Below are 14,202 nucleotides of genomic sequence, written 5' to 3' on the forward strand. Positions count from 1 at the left end.
ACGTACTTTCTATTAATCTTAAGTATGTTCATGTCTTATGTATAAATAAGGCTTTCATCTTATATTCGTAATATCGTATCACATTCAATAGCATACTCATAATGATCAGAGAACTAAAGTTTCCTCGGCTATACCTTATGTATACCGTGATCATATCCATAATTGTTTCCTCTGTTCAGAAACCATAACTACACCTCCAAGGCTTTATTTCATTGAAGATCATATCATATTAACTTATCATAACATAAATAATATCATATGCATGCACTATATGAATGCAACTACGCAAAGTATCAATATTAACAACAATTATATCCATACGGAAACCATAATCGCCACTGATCATGGCGGAACAAAGGCTGAGAAAACTCCTAAACCGAAAGCTTACCTGTCACCTCTTTCCTGCTGCTAACTTGTTATTTAATACGCTGTACACTTGGTTGTCTCCAAGTTGTTCGTCCACCTACTTCGTTTGATTACACTCTGTTACCGTATATATAAAAGTACCATTAAGTTCCAATGAAACATACATTACTTGAAATCCAAATAATTATATTTCATATGTTAATTTCATAACCAACTTGACAATTTTATTTCCCTTGACAACTCATGCCATACCACAAATCTACCACTTAATTTATACTTCATAAATTAAACCCTCAACTAGTTAATTAACTTACCCTTTTTATAGTGGAATTTCATACACTTTAACATAGCTTCACATATCATAACCCACTTGAATCATACTTGATTATTCTAGGCAAATGCTATTAAACATTCACTTTAATTGAAACCACATAATCTATGCCCATTATTTCTTTATGGTCGAAGCCTATATATAAACATAATACACAATTCTTTTGTTGTCATGTTTAACCAATTAGCTTAATTCACATGCAACTATTCTTGACATAGAATTTCTATTAACTTGACCTAATCAACACCACATAATTTAAACCTCACATGATCGTAAAACTTCTTTCAATGATCATGTATTTATTTGTTCCCCAATTTTCATTAAACCTTGTATTAATCCACACTAACATATACCATGTAGCTATAAACCACATTAAGTCACTTTAAACCATCTCTAACCTTCTTTAATGCAATTTCCACATATTAACCTAATCCTAACTCACAAGGTTACATCTTTGTTTTAAGTGAAATTCTCACAATCCAAATTATCAATACTAAATCATGATTTATAATTAACATTTATGTCCATCAAACCTCAACTTACACACTCATTATCTTAATTAGCCTAATAGGCATATAAATGGATCCAATGACCTTTTTATCCTTTTCTCTCAATTAGGAAATATTCCATATTGATATATCATATCAAGTGAACACTAAACAACATTTAAATATCAAGAAACTCAATTCCAATGCTATCCATTCCATGTAGTCCGAATTATGACAACATAGATTTTTATAAAACATAAATTTTTCTATCCTTTTTAGTCACTTGTTTATCATTTATTCAAGTTCCAATCATCATTAACTTAATGAACAACCAATTAATAACTTCAAACCCAAAAATAGGCCATAAAGCCAAGACACCTCATAGAGAGGTAAAACGTGATTCATTTCCAATTTAAGCCATAGAACCGTTATATAGCTCAAACACATGAATCTTTAATCTATCATGATCTTATTATAAACCCACAAATTCACTTCCATACACATTATCATTCTTAGGGAAGATTTGCCTTAAATAGGATTACACTACAATCTTGTGACTCAACATCATTTTCTTCATTTAAATCATCCTTAGGTCACTTAAATTTTGGTAGTTCTATTTAGGCATTTTATCAAACAAGTGATTTGCATAATTCACCACTACATGGCTGATTTGTTCTTTGTATATACAAGGTTCCTCTATTTTTATTTTCAATAATTTCATGCATAACAAACTTCAAACAACATAACAACTAATCTTCACACATATATCTCATCAAATAGTCAATATACAACCCAACAACAACAGCCCCAACACCCATCGTAGACTAATTTCCATTCACCATAAATAAGATATATTACCTTCTTTAGCTTCTCACACAACTATTCATCAATTTCCAAGCTTTAGAAGTGAAGAAGACCACTTGAAACCCCTTTTGACAGCATGTGTATCGCATTACAGGGAGAGGATTTTCTCACTATAGAGAGTTTCTTTCAATGAACTACACCTAGGGATATGTTAACAACATCGTAACCTTTACTTTCTATGAAGAAACCTAAGTAGGAAGATGACTAGAAAACAAGTTGCACTCTTGCCCTTTTCTTTCATAGAGGTTCGATGCACATGGAGAGTAGAAAAGAAAAGAATGAGCTTGGGAGGCCAACATAAGAGGGCTGTCGACTTATGGGGCTAGAATAGCAAAATATATGTATTTTATATCAAGTTCCTTTTTGACTTATCCACACTAATTCTTATTGACTAACTTAAACCACTGGGACCTTCTTTTTTTTTTTAAAAATAACGTTAGCTGCACATTAAGGGATAAAATGAATAAAAGAGCATGAAACACAAAGCTAAATGTAACTAAATTAATATTTCTTCTACTTAGTAAAACTTTGACTTTTCAAACCTTATTCTTATTGGTTCAACTATTTGTAACTTTTATTGGTTACTTAAAACACACAATTAAAAGAATGTAGCATGGAATGGAATGCTACAATGAAAAACAAAACAACTTAATAGTCTTAAAAGAACTAGATGATTGCATTTTTTTTTAAAGCTTTTTGACCTTTCACCACTTAAATGGGTACCTATTAGTCTCACCAAAAAATAAACTACACGGGCCATTCTAATTTCATAGCACAATGGGCTTCACCAAAAATTCATGTGAACACCAATAATTTAATAACCAATCCACTAAGTTTAAAGATATCTCATAACGTGTTAATTCACACAAGTAATTTGACCTATTTAAAATTCCCTATTAGTTGATATTAAATCAATTCCAACTTAAATAAATAAATCTCTCTACACATTATTGGATCAAATTAAATTCACATTTATCCCACTAAATTTACTAGATAAATTAATTAAATCATCTCATTCAAGTTTCGACTTAATTTTGCTAAACTATAAAATATCCCTTAATTCTCACTATATATATTTTTTCATATTCTAATTCATATTTTATAATTATATCTAGGTCATATTAGACTTGTCTAACATAAACTGTATATTCCCATTAATTATCATGAACCCACATTATTTTAATCTAATAATTTATCTCACATAATTTCCTTGCATAAGTGTTTAATCTAATTAAACACCTAATTAATTTCTTTTCTTTTAATTTACTAATGAGGGTTGTTATACTGGACATGGAATGAAGTGCTGCATCCATGTGATGTAATTCTGACTCCCTAGACTCCTGTTGAAGCTGCTCTGGTTGCCAAACTATGTTTTCCTCAGTTTCCTCCACCTCTTCCTCCGAATTCCCCACCATAAACAACATTCTCCCTTTACAAACATGCTTGGAATTCCACTTCTCATCGCACGTATAACACAACCCTAAATCCCTTCTCTTTTGCAGATAGTCATTAGTCACTCTCCTACTAGATGCTGGAGGAGGTAAGGCCAAAACACTCGGTTTATGGGGTGGCAGATTAGATGGTAGAGCTGGTAAACTGGATTTGTTGTGTGAAACCAATGGAGTATTGGAATTAAGTGGTTCAACAGAAAGTGGTTTAGAAAAAAAATTCTTGTTAACAGAAGACAGAGACACACGAAGTTCTGTGTAGTGGGCTTCATATGTCAAGGCTAATTGCATTGCTTGATGCAATGAAGTGGGTGTATGTAATTGGATGGCTCTCCGCAAATCAGCATGTAATCCAGACACAAAGAAGCTCATCAAAACTTCATCAGAGAATTCAGTTACCTGATTAATCAATGCTTCAAAACGTCTGATGTAATCATCAAGAGCTCCCTCTTGAGTTAATTTCGATAACACACCTCTGAGATCAGTGTATCTGGTCCCACCAAAATGTTGCTTAACTGCAACCTTGAAATGCTCCCATGTTTGGATTGTGTTCCCACTAAACAACCATTGAAACCATGGTGCCGCCATTCTTTCCATCTTCATACCTGCCAATCGAACTTTAAGAGGCTCTGGAATCTGGTGCAACCCAAAGTACAGCTCCGTTCTGAAAATCCAACTAACTGGATCCCTTCCATCAAATGAAGGCAATTCCATTTTAACAGATCGCATGACATTACGCGAATCATTAGGGTCGAATCGAAATTGATTCTGCCCTGAAGATTCAATGTTTCCGCCAACTGGATTGGGTCTTGTACCCCCTTGATCACCGAGACGATTCTCGATTCCTACCATCGCAGCATGGATTTGTTGAAGCTGATTGGTGACAGTGACAAACTGTGTCTGATGATCCACATATCACTGTTGCATGTCGTCCAAACTGCGATCATCACACGCCTGAAAGGAACCCAATTCCTCCGCTAGCTCCTGAAGTCTCATCTTCAACCAACGTTAGATCACAATATGAAAGCACCAATGTTAAGGGTAAGACCCAACAGAGACGCAAGAAAATGAAAAGAAGAATTTTTCAATGTGTTTATTCAGAATGAATGATCTTTTTGTTACAAGGGACCCCTTATACAAATCCTCTTCTAACTTCCCATGTGCATTCCCTTACAATGGACACATAGATCCAACTAACTAACTAACTGCCACCTCACTAGCCAATACCTAGCCTTTTACTATTATACCCCCACTATGAAACTGATATACACAAGTGTACAATTAAACATCTACTACAAAGTCCTTAACCCACATAGGGGCTCCTCTACTTCTTTTCCCCGTAACAAGATTCCAATCCTACAAGCTCCATTTGTACATAACACATTATTTTTCGCCTTGTATTCCTTCTTACCACTTCCTTGTTCTTCTCTTTCTTCTCACAAGACTTCCATAAACACCTCAACCTACAAACGAAAACCACGTTCATAAAAAAAGTTCGAGAAGAATACCCATATATAAGGTCAATTAAACCAAAACCACCCCAGAAGAGAAAAATAAAAGAAATATACATAGGAAAATTATATAAGTTTTGAAAGAAAGCAATGGTTGGAGCAGGAAGAGTGAAGATGGCAGAAGCTGAGGCAGTGAAAGGGCAACACACAACAGAGGTACTTCACCAACGTGGGTGTTAGTATATGGATGTCCTAGAGACAATCTTTTGATTAGATTAGGACATATGTAGACCTTTTATATTGTCGCAAATAAAAGCACTATTTATCCTGTTTCATATTTTGTCTCAATATTACTATTAATATTTATATGAGTAACTGGATAAACCCCTTGGAATAAAATAGGTATCTCTTGAGTATCTGTCATGAGATCACGATCATGAGGATTCAAGGATACTGCATGTTTATTCCTAATTTTATGTTCCTAGTCTAGAGACACTGAGAATGGGGATCAGTGATCTCGGGTAAGACTAGCACGAATTATCTACTTGTATTTGGATGCAAGGTAAAGACCTCATGAGCTACAGATATGGAGATGTCTTAGCTAAAGTTGTGGGTGGACCTATAAGGGTATAGCTCGCACTGAACAGACCCACAAAGAGACTCTATGAGGAACTCTCACAGAGAGTATCATTAGAGTAGTCTCTTTATATTTGGGTATGTCTTTCCTAAGACCAGAAGTTATTACCTAGACTGTGTTCTAGAAGGCATGCTTTGATTATGCACCTCGTCTGCCTGAAACATGGAGACTCATAGGTATACTGTTGGGCTTGTCCTGAAAGAACACAGGGATAGGGTGATAAGCTGAAGGAATTCGTCAAATCTCTTTGAGAGATTAGGGTATCTGTAAACCGGAGAAATCAGGATGACATTTACAGGGACTCGGGAATCTATGCATAGTAAAAGAGATCATGAGATGATCTGCCTTTAGAGTCTGTAAATTGAAGATTCCCTATTTCGAATAAAGCTTACCCTAAACCGCAGGGGTTGATACGCTTCCTTACCCTAGGTTTTATGGGAAGGTAACCGAGACGAAAGGAAATATATACGGCAACCAAATATGTGTAATAGGATGATCAAGTCATTAATCTAACTAGTTCTGGGGCAACAAAGCATTGCTAGTGCTCTGTGTTGTCATTAGATGGGTTGTGGGCTTATTGGACCCAAGCCCATTTATGTCAGTGGCTATGTTGGACCTAATGGGTCACACACTAACACCTAATTGTCTAGATGCTCTAGCATTAAAGGTATTGGGCCTAACAATTGTTATTAGCCCAAGAAGTAGTTTGGAACTCCACAGATAGGGTGGAGGGCGCATGGATCAAAGTAATGGGCTTGGATAGTCCACATTACTAATTAATTTAATTAGTTAAATTAATTATCAAATGTTTAAATTTTGAATTTGAAATTTGAAATTTGAATTTTGAAATTTGAATTTTGAATTTGAATTTTGAAATTCGAATTTTGAATTTGAAATTTGAAATTTGAAATTTGAAATTTGAAATTTGAAATTTGAATTTGAATTAAGAATTTGAGTTTGAATTTAAAATTTACGTGTTTGAAAGTTTGAATTCAAATGTTTGAAATTCGAATTTGAATTGGCTATGAAAAGTTGTTTCATAACAAAAGGATAAGATGAGATCTTGTTGGAACATATCAGGAGGAGATCTTTTGGACATAATCCAAGGATAATGGGGCGCTGATTTTGGCTAGATTTGATCATCAAAATCAGCTCCAGAAGATACGGTCTGTTGGGAGAATATTTGAGTGAGTTGATTTAAGTTTGAAATGCAACTAACTCAAATGTATCTGGTCACCTTTTAGGCTATATGGGGCGCACCATATAGCTGATTATATGATGATTCATGATCAGATTTCTGACTAGGTTTTGAACTTAGTCTCATGAGAATATTCTGGGATGTTGTTGGCAATTTTTGAAATGCAACAACTCCACTTATTCTCTCCCCATAGGGCGCCACTTTGATCATATTTTTGGGAGAAAAATCTGATTTGTTTTTGAAACTTAAAAGGCTCCTCTTGTGTGCTTAATGTGTAGTTAGTTCCTCCTTAGGTTTTTGTGAACAACCAAGCCTTTCTCTACTCATCTATGCGCCCCCTTGTGAGGTTTTCTCTTAGAACACTTCACTCTTCTAAACACTTTTACCTAGCCTCCTGCATCACACACTGAGCGCATAGCAAGCCTTATTGTGGTGATCAATCGGCGGCCTTACTGGAAGGAGTTCCTGTATCTAGACGTGGGTGGTGTGGATCAACGTTAGAGGGTCTAAAACCTTCAGACCTACCTTGATCATCTTGAGTTTTCACGAACAAGGTATGACATACGTCTTAAAGTATGTATCTTGATATGCATGTGTGTTCCGCTTGCGAAAATTTTTGTTTTTCCCTCACGCATGTTTCGGCCTTCAAGGCCAATTCTACTTTCAGTGGGAAAATACCAATGAGTACAATGAGAATGGCCATTGGTGGCTTTGCAGCAACTATTGTGATAGGTTACTTCGTTTTGTACTCTCACAAGAAGCCTGAAGCTTCAGCCATGGACATTGCAAAGGTTGCCACTGGTGTGTCCCATCCAGAGAACACACGACCCCGCAATTAGATTACCATTAATTCATCAGCACATATATATTTACATATATAGGTCACTATTATTGTTGATTTGTTGTATTATGGCTTCTTTTTTATTCATTCATGTCTCTTTATAAATAGGGTGTTCTGGATGCTACTCACTTAGGCCCACCAGATGGAAAGATTATTTCCTACTGACCCATGCTATAAGGGACCCACCATGTATTAGAAAAAAAAATCACTGCATGAAATTCGATCTATCAGTAGGAAGAAAAACATTTTTCCTGAAACATTATTTTTATAAAACCCTTATAAATATTTATTAAGCGTATGTAGAATACTCTAGCTCTCTAGCTTGCTTAGTTTAACTGTGTTTGTTGTGTAGTTGATTATACATCAGATGTATGTAATTGTTTCTTTATTATCCAGTTAGCCTTTCTATTGCATCTTGTTATTAGTCATTGGTTCAAGCTGAGTAAGCACCAGTCTGTTACACTCTCCCTAAGCAACAGGAAAGAGAGAAACGAAAAAAGATCGATAGAATGGTAATTGTTTGATATTATTCCAGAATGAATCCAATACACTGATTGTTTTGTCTTTTATATGAATTCTATTACAGTTACATCCTCTGTTATACACACCACAAGACACGTGTTATACACACCAATCACTTAATGCCATTCTGTTATAACCAGCTCCTCTCCAAGATACGTAATAATGTTTCCCTAATAATAGAAATCCTTAAGCCTTGAGGAAGGTACCCTTATCCTCTGTTTTTTCTCCTTTGTAATACACCCTCCCTCATTGACCAAAACCTTGTCCGCAAGATTTAAATCTGGATGAGCACTGCGTAAATGGTCCTCTTGTTCCCACGAAGCATCCTCAGGTGGTGCATCTAACCATTGTATCAGGAACTCCCTCGACTGTTGCCCATTTCGTCGCACTCTTTTAGTATTTAAAACAGCCACAGGTACCTGGACTGGTTTATTATCCATAGTAAATGTTGGCATGAAAACTGGTTTATCTGGAGGAGGACCAAACCAAGGCCAACATTGACATATGAAAAGTTGAATGAATCTTACTTTCCTCTGGGAACTCCAACTGATATGCCACATCACTAATGACCTTTCAGATTTTGAAAGGTCCAAAGAACTTCTTGGCGAGCTTGTGACAGCAACGACGTTCCACAGACACCTGACGATATGGTTGCAACTTCACCCACACAAAATCACCCACTTGAATTTTCTCACATCTGTGCCTATCCGCTTGCTTTCATATGATTGCAGGCTTGTTGTAGATTCTTCTTGAGAGTTGCTAGTAATTCATTTCGCTGAATCAACAATGTATCAACTACTTCAACCTTCACCATTCCCTTTGGATAAAAAGGAATTAAGGTGGGACTTTTGCCAAACAACATTTGAAATGGAGATACTCCAATAGCTGAATGGATTGCTTGTTATAGTGGAATTGTGCCCAACATAGCAGCTTGGACTATGACTGTGGTTGTTCATGATAGAAATTGTGAAGGTATTGCTCATAACGATTGGTGACATCGGTTTGTCCATCCATTTGGGGATGGTAGGCGGTGCTGGCTTTCAATGTTGTTCCACTATACCTGAAAATAGCACTCTAGAATTGGGATGAAAAAATCCCTCAACTGCTTCACTGTTTTAGGTGTGGGCCATGACAACATTGCTTCTATCTTTCTTGGATTTGCATATACTCCTTGTTCTGATACCTTGTATCCTAAATACTTAATTTCTCCCACTCCAGAGGCACATGTGCTCAGCTTTACAAAAACCTATGTTGTTTCAAATACTGCAAGGTAATCTTTAAGTGTTGAATGTGTTCATCCATTTCTCCACTGTAGACCAATATATCATCAAAGAAAATAATGATGAATTTGCAAAGAAATGGTCTAAACAATTGGTTCATCATTGTCTGAAAAGTACTTGGGGCATTTGTCAAGCCAAATGGCATGACCAAATACTCATAGTGCCCCTCATGTGTCCTAAATGCAGTCTTAGGAATATCTTGTGGCAACATTCTTATTTGGTGATACCTAGCCCTCAAATCCAGCTTAGAGAACATTGAAGAACCACCCAATTCATCCATTAATTAATCGATTGTGGGCATAGGAAAATGATCCTGAATGGTGACCTTGTTTAGAGCCTGATAGTCCACACACATATGCCATGTGCTATCCTATTTTTTAACTAAAAGAACTGGGGAAGAGTAAAGGCTGTTAATGTGCTTAATAAAATCAGAAGATAGAAAATATGTCACCTGCCTTTCGATTTCTTCTTTTTGGTAATGACCATATATGTATGGTTTCACATTTACATGTTTTCCTCCTCAGTCAAAGGACCTCGAGGAATCACAATCCTCTTCTGGAACATAAGAAATCCATCCTCATTCCAAGACACGTCGTCTTGGTTCTTCACATAGTCAAGGCACTTTCTCTGCACTTGCGCCTCTTTAATCTTTTCCATGAGCTCATTCTCAACTCGCACAGTTTCCATTTCGAGAAGTGCACCTCCAAACAATGAGGTCACTGTCAAATCCCGAAACTTCTCAATGACATCAAAGTCATCCATCATCAAACTGGATAGACTCACAGATTTCTGACTCAAAGCGTAAGCTACCACATTGGCCTTGCCAGGATGGTACTTTAACTCAAAGTCGTAGTCCTTCAGAAATTCAATCCATCTCCTTTGTCTCATGTTCAGCTCCTTTTGATCAAACAAATACTTTAAACTCTTGTGGCCGATGAACACAGAAAACTTCATGCCATAAAGGCAATGCCTCCAAATCTTGAAAGCAAAAACAATCGCCGCCAACTCCAAATCATAAGTCAGGTAGTTCTTCTTATGAGGCTTCAACTGCCTCGAAGCATAAGCAATCACTCTTCCCGTCTGCATCAGCACACAACCCAGCCCCTTTTCGGAGGTGTCACAATAAAGCTCAATCTGCTCCGCAGGATCAGGAAGGACCAACACAGGTGCAGTGGTCGGTTTCTCCTTCAACTCCTGTTTTGTGTCATTGGTGTGGCGTCAAATAGCGCCACTATGGCGACTACTGGCGCCACTTTACGAGGAATTTGTTCCGGCTCTTCATATCAGACAGAAGCGCTGCGCAAACTTGCGCTAAATCGGCGCCAAGTGGCGCCGAGTTGTGAGAAAATAATACCGTGTTGTCCTGGGGGTATTTTTGGAAGAAAGAAAAGAGGCTTATAAATAGGATCCTTATGACAGAATTAGGGATCCAGACCTATTCTACTGAGAGAGACGACGGTGGTGCTCCGAGAGAATTCTGCAGATCAAGTTCTTCTTCTTCTTCTCTTTTACTTTATGTTTTTATGGATATTGGATTTTTAGTCATGATTATGTTTGGCTAGTTTACTTTTTATTGTAGTTAGGGTCACAAACCCTATGTGAGCCCTTGTTACGACGTATTGGTTTATTTTTACTCGTTTATATAAATTATCTTTATCTCTATCCTGTGCGTATTTATATTCTCTTTATTAGAATTGATCAATCTGATAGTTGAGGATAGTTTGAGGGTTAGAATCCTAGATAGGAATATTGGGGTTTTCATCCTGAAAGGGGGTAGGATAACGGTTCGTATGCATGCTAGGAATAGATGTGTATTGAATTGCAGATGTTTGAATTATCGTGTTTATTGCTTAATTCTCATGAGGGGTTGCTAAGGGATTAGGATTCCAATTGAGATTAAAGGATTAAATTGCCAAGGGATTGGAATTTAACTAATTAATTTTAGATGATAATTATCTGAGTATTTATATAATTGAATATTTTTAAATCAATCCAAAGTAATAAGTGGGGATCATAAGGTGAGTGTGCTCTTTTTTTTTGGAAATAATAGGAAATTAAAACAAAAACACAACAAAAAGAAACTAGGCACAAAGCCTAGACCAGTGAACACCTATAGTGTCACCATACAGACTATCAATACAACCTGACGGTGGACAATCAAATTCCTGAATTACCCAAGAGAAACCATAAGAGTAAGAGGCTAGAAAGTCCGCTACTCTATTTCCTTCACGGTGAATGTGAGACATATAAATCTGCCAATCTCGCTGCATCAAATTTCGAATACGATTCACCAAATTAGCCGCAGGGTAATCATGGTGGCACCCATTTGTAATGAGCTGTTGAGCTGAAAGAGAATCTCCTTCGAGCCAAACTTGCCTAAAACCTCTATCCCAAGCTAGCTCCAAACCAACCAAGCAAGCCCATAACTCAGCATGCAAAACTGTACCTGAGCCTAAATTTTTACAGAATCCGACGATCCAAGTTCCTGAGGCATCGCGAAAAACTCCTCCACACCCAGTCCTAGTACCATTAGCATCACATGCACCATCAACATTAAGCTTAACCCAATCCACAGGAGGACAACACCAAGCAACCAATCTCTCTATGTGATTCCTTGGTTGATTGCCCGCTCCAAAAATAGGGTTAGCTGCAAGAGCGACACTATCTCTGAAACCAATTGCTGAACGGATAAGTGAATAAGCATTCTGGCGATCACCTTCAAAAACCCAAGAATTCCTACATTTCCAAATTTTCCAGGCTAAGATTCCAAATAAAAGAGGCCAGTCCGACCCCATCCCCCAATCCTTTGAGCTGTCTAAATTAGAAATGATCCAATTGTGCAGGTTGAGGTTGAAAAATTCACGCTGATTTATATGAGGCATTATCATGCACCATACTTCCTTTGATTGTGGACAGTCGCGAATAGTATGAAGGATAGTTTCACTAGACTGATTACATCTAGGACACAGATCTGAAAGAGCCATATGGCGGCAGAGTCTACAAACATTAGTCATCAGCTTCTCCCCTGCCATTAACCAAAGAAAAAAGCGAATTCTTTCTGGCCCCTGCCATCTCCAAACACTTTCCTAAGGAAACTGTTGGATTGTAGTATCTTTGATGGCTAATATTGCATATGCTGACTTAACAGTAAACTTGCCATCTGTCGTTCCATTCCAAATTAAATGATCCTGGCCATCTTGACTAGAAGGAGGAAGAAAATTCATAAATCGATGCAGCACAGAATCTGGAAGCAATTGTCGAAGAGAATTCCATTTCCATTGCCCCAATTCATCCACGTAGTCCACCACCTTCTAAAGAGTATCACTAATAGAAAACTGAGAACCTGCATATGAGATCAAAGGACCACAATCGGGCAGCCAGCTATCAATTATTGAGAAGGCTTAAATAATTATAGAAAGTAATTAATAATGTTGGAAGTCGCTTTTCTGACGAAAAGTGCAGATACCGGTTCTGCTACTCAGTATAAATCTACAATGTTTTTCTCACATTTACAAAATTCAATTCTCAATTTATTGTTCTATTTCTCATTAAAAAAATTACAAAAACAAGTCTTTATTATTAGTTCTCACTTTTACACAAATCGACAATATTTGTCAAAAACCATCTGAACTCATCCATTCTTGAAAGGAATATTAATTGATATTCGACCCAATCCCTGTGGAGACGATACTCTACTTACTTTCTATATTACTTGTGTGATCGGTATACTTGCCGGAGAGCATCAAGTTTTTGGCGCCGTTGCCGGGGGATTGGCGTTTTCTATATCAATTTATTTTGATCTTTAAGATTGGAATTTATTTTTGTTTTTGATATTTGAACAGTGCTACTAATCTCTTTTCTGAGTTGTATGCGAGGTAAAGAGCCAGAATTTCCACTTGATTAGGAGATTACCAAGACTGAAAAGAGATACAGAAAACTTGCTCGGAAGAAGCTTGCATTCGACGAGTCAGAAATTCTGTTTGAAGAAGCACACACCATGGCAGGGAACAATGAAGAGGACAATCCGCTCATGGATACTATCCTAACTCCATTATTCAATAGGCCCAATGCGAGCATTGCTCAGCCAAATGTTGCCAACAATTGGGAGCTCAAGTCCTCTCATATTTAATTGGTGGAGAGAGCTCAGTTTGGAGGGGAAGAGAGTGAAGATCCTCACCGATTCGTTGACAGATTCTTGAGGATCTGTGACTCAACCAAACACCCTCAGGTGTCGAACGATGCGATCTGGTTGAGGCTGTTCCCTTTTGCTCTTAATGGAAAGGCTCTTAGTTGGTTGGAGAGGCAGCCTGCATCAAGCATTGCTACATGGGATGATGTCTCAGAAGTTCTTTGCTGAGTTCTTCTCGATGGAGAGGTACAACCAGATGATGAATGGTATCACCAATTTTACTCAGTCACAGGGTGAATCAATGTGTGCAGCATGGAACCGGTTCAAGGATTTAATGAGGAGGTGTCCTCAGTATAACTTGACTGCTGGTAATCAAGTTAGAATCTTCTTCAATGGTTGCAAACCTGAGGTTCGGATGGTGTTGAATGGTGCAGCAGGAGGCACTATTAAAACTCTGAGAGCAAACGAGACTCTTGAGTTGATTGAGAGGATGGCTGCCAACGAAAACCAAGTGTTGTCAACAAAGCCTAAGATAGGTATCCTTCAACCGGAAGGTAATAATGCGGTGCTGGCTGAAAACAGTTTGTTATCTCAGCAGGTAGCAAACTTAACATCAAGGCTTGACAAGATGCAGCTTGCTAGTTTTC

General features: G+C 37.3%; 1 non-coding gene across 1 annotated transcript; it reads right to left on the minus strand.

Annotated features, from left to right (window-relative positions):
• Positions 1-13,809: 13,809 nt before the first annotated feature.
• LOC133311887 (small nucleolar RNA R71) lies at positions 13,810-13,915 on the minus strand. The gene has a single exon (XR_009751606.1). It is a non-coding gene; the product is annotated as a small nucleolar RNA R71 (small nucleolar RNA).
• Between the last annotated feature and the right edge of the window lie 287 nt (positions 13,916-14,202).

This window comes from Gastrolobium bilobum, unplaced genomic scaffold (assembly GCF_033153095.1).
Source record: "Gastrolobium bilobum isolate Gb01-03AN ecotype WA unplaced genomic scaffold, APGP_CSIRO_Gbil_v1 utg99990, whole genome shotgun sequence".
Classification (NCBI taxonomy): domain Eukaryota; kingdom Viridiplantae; phylum Streptophyta; class Magnoliopsida; order Fabales; family Fabaceae; genus Gastrolobium; species Gastrolobium bilobum.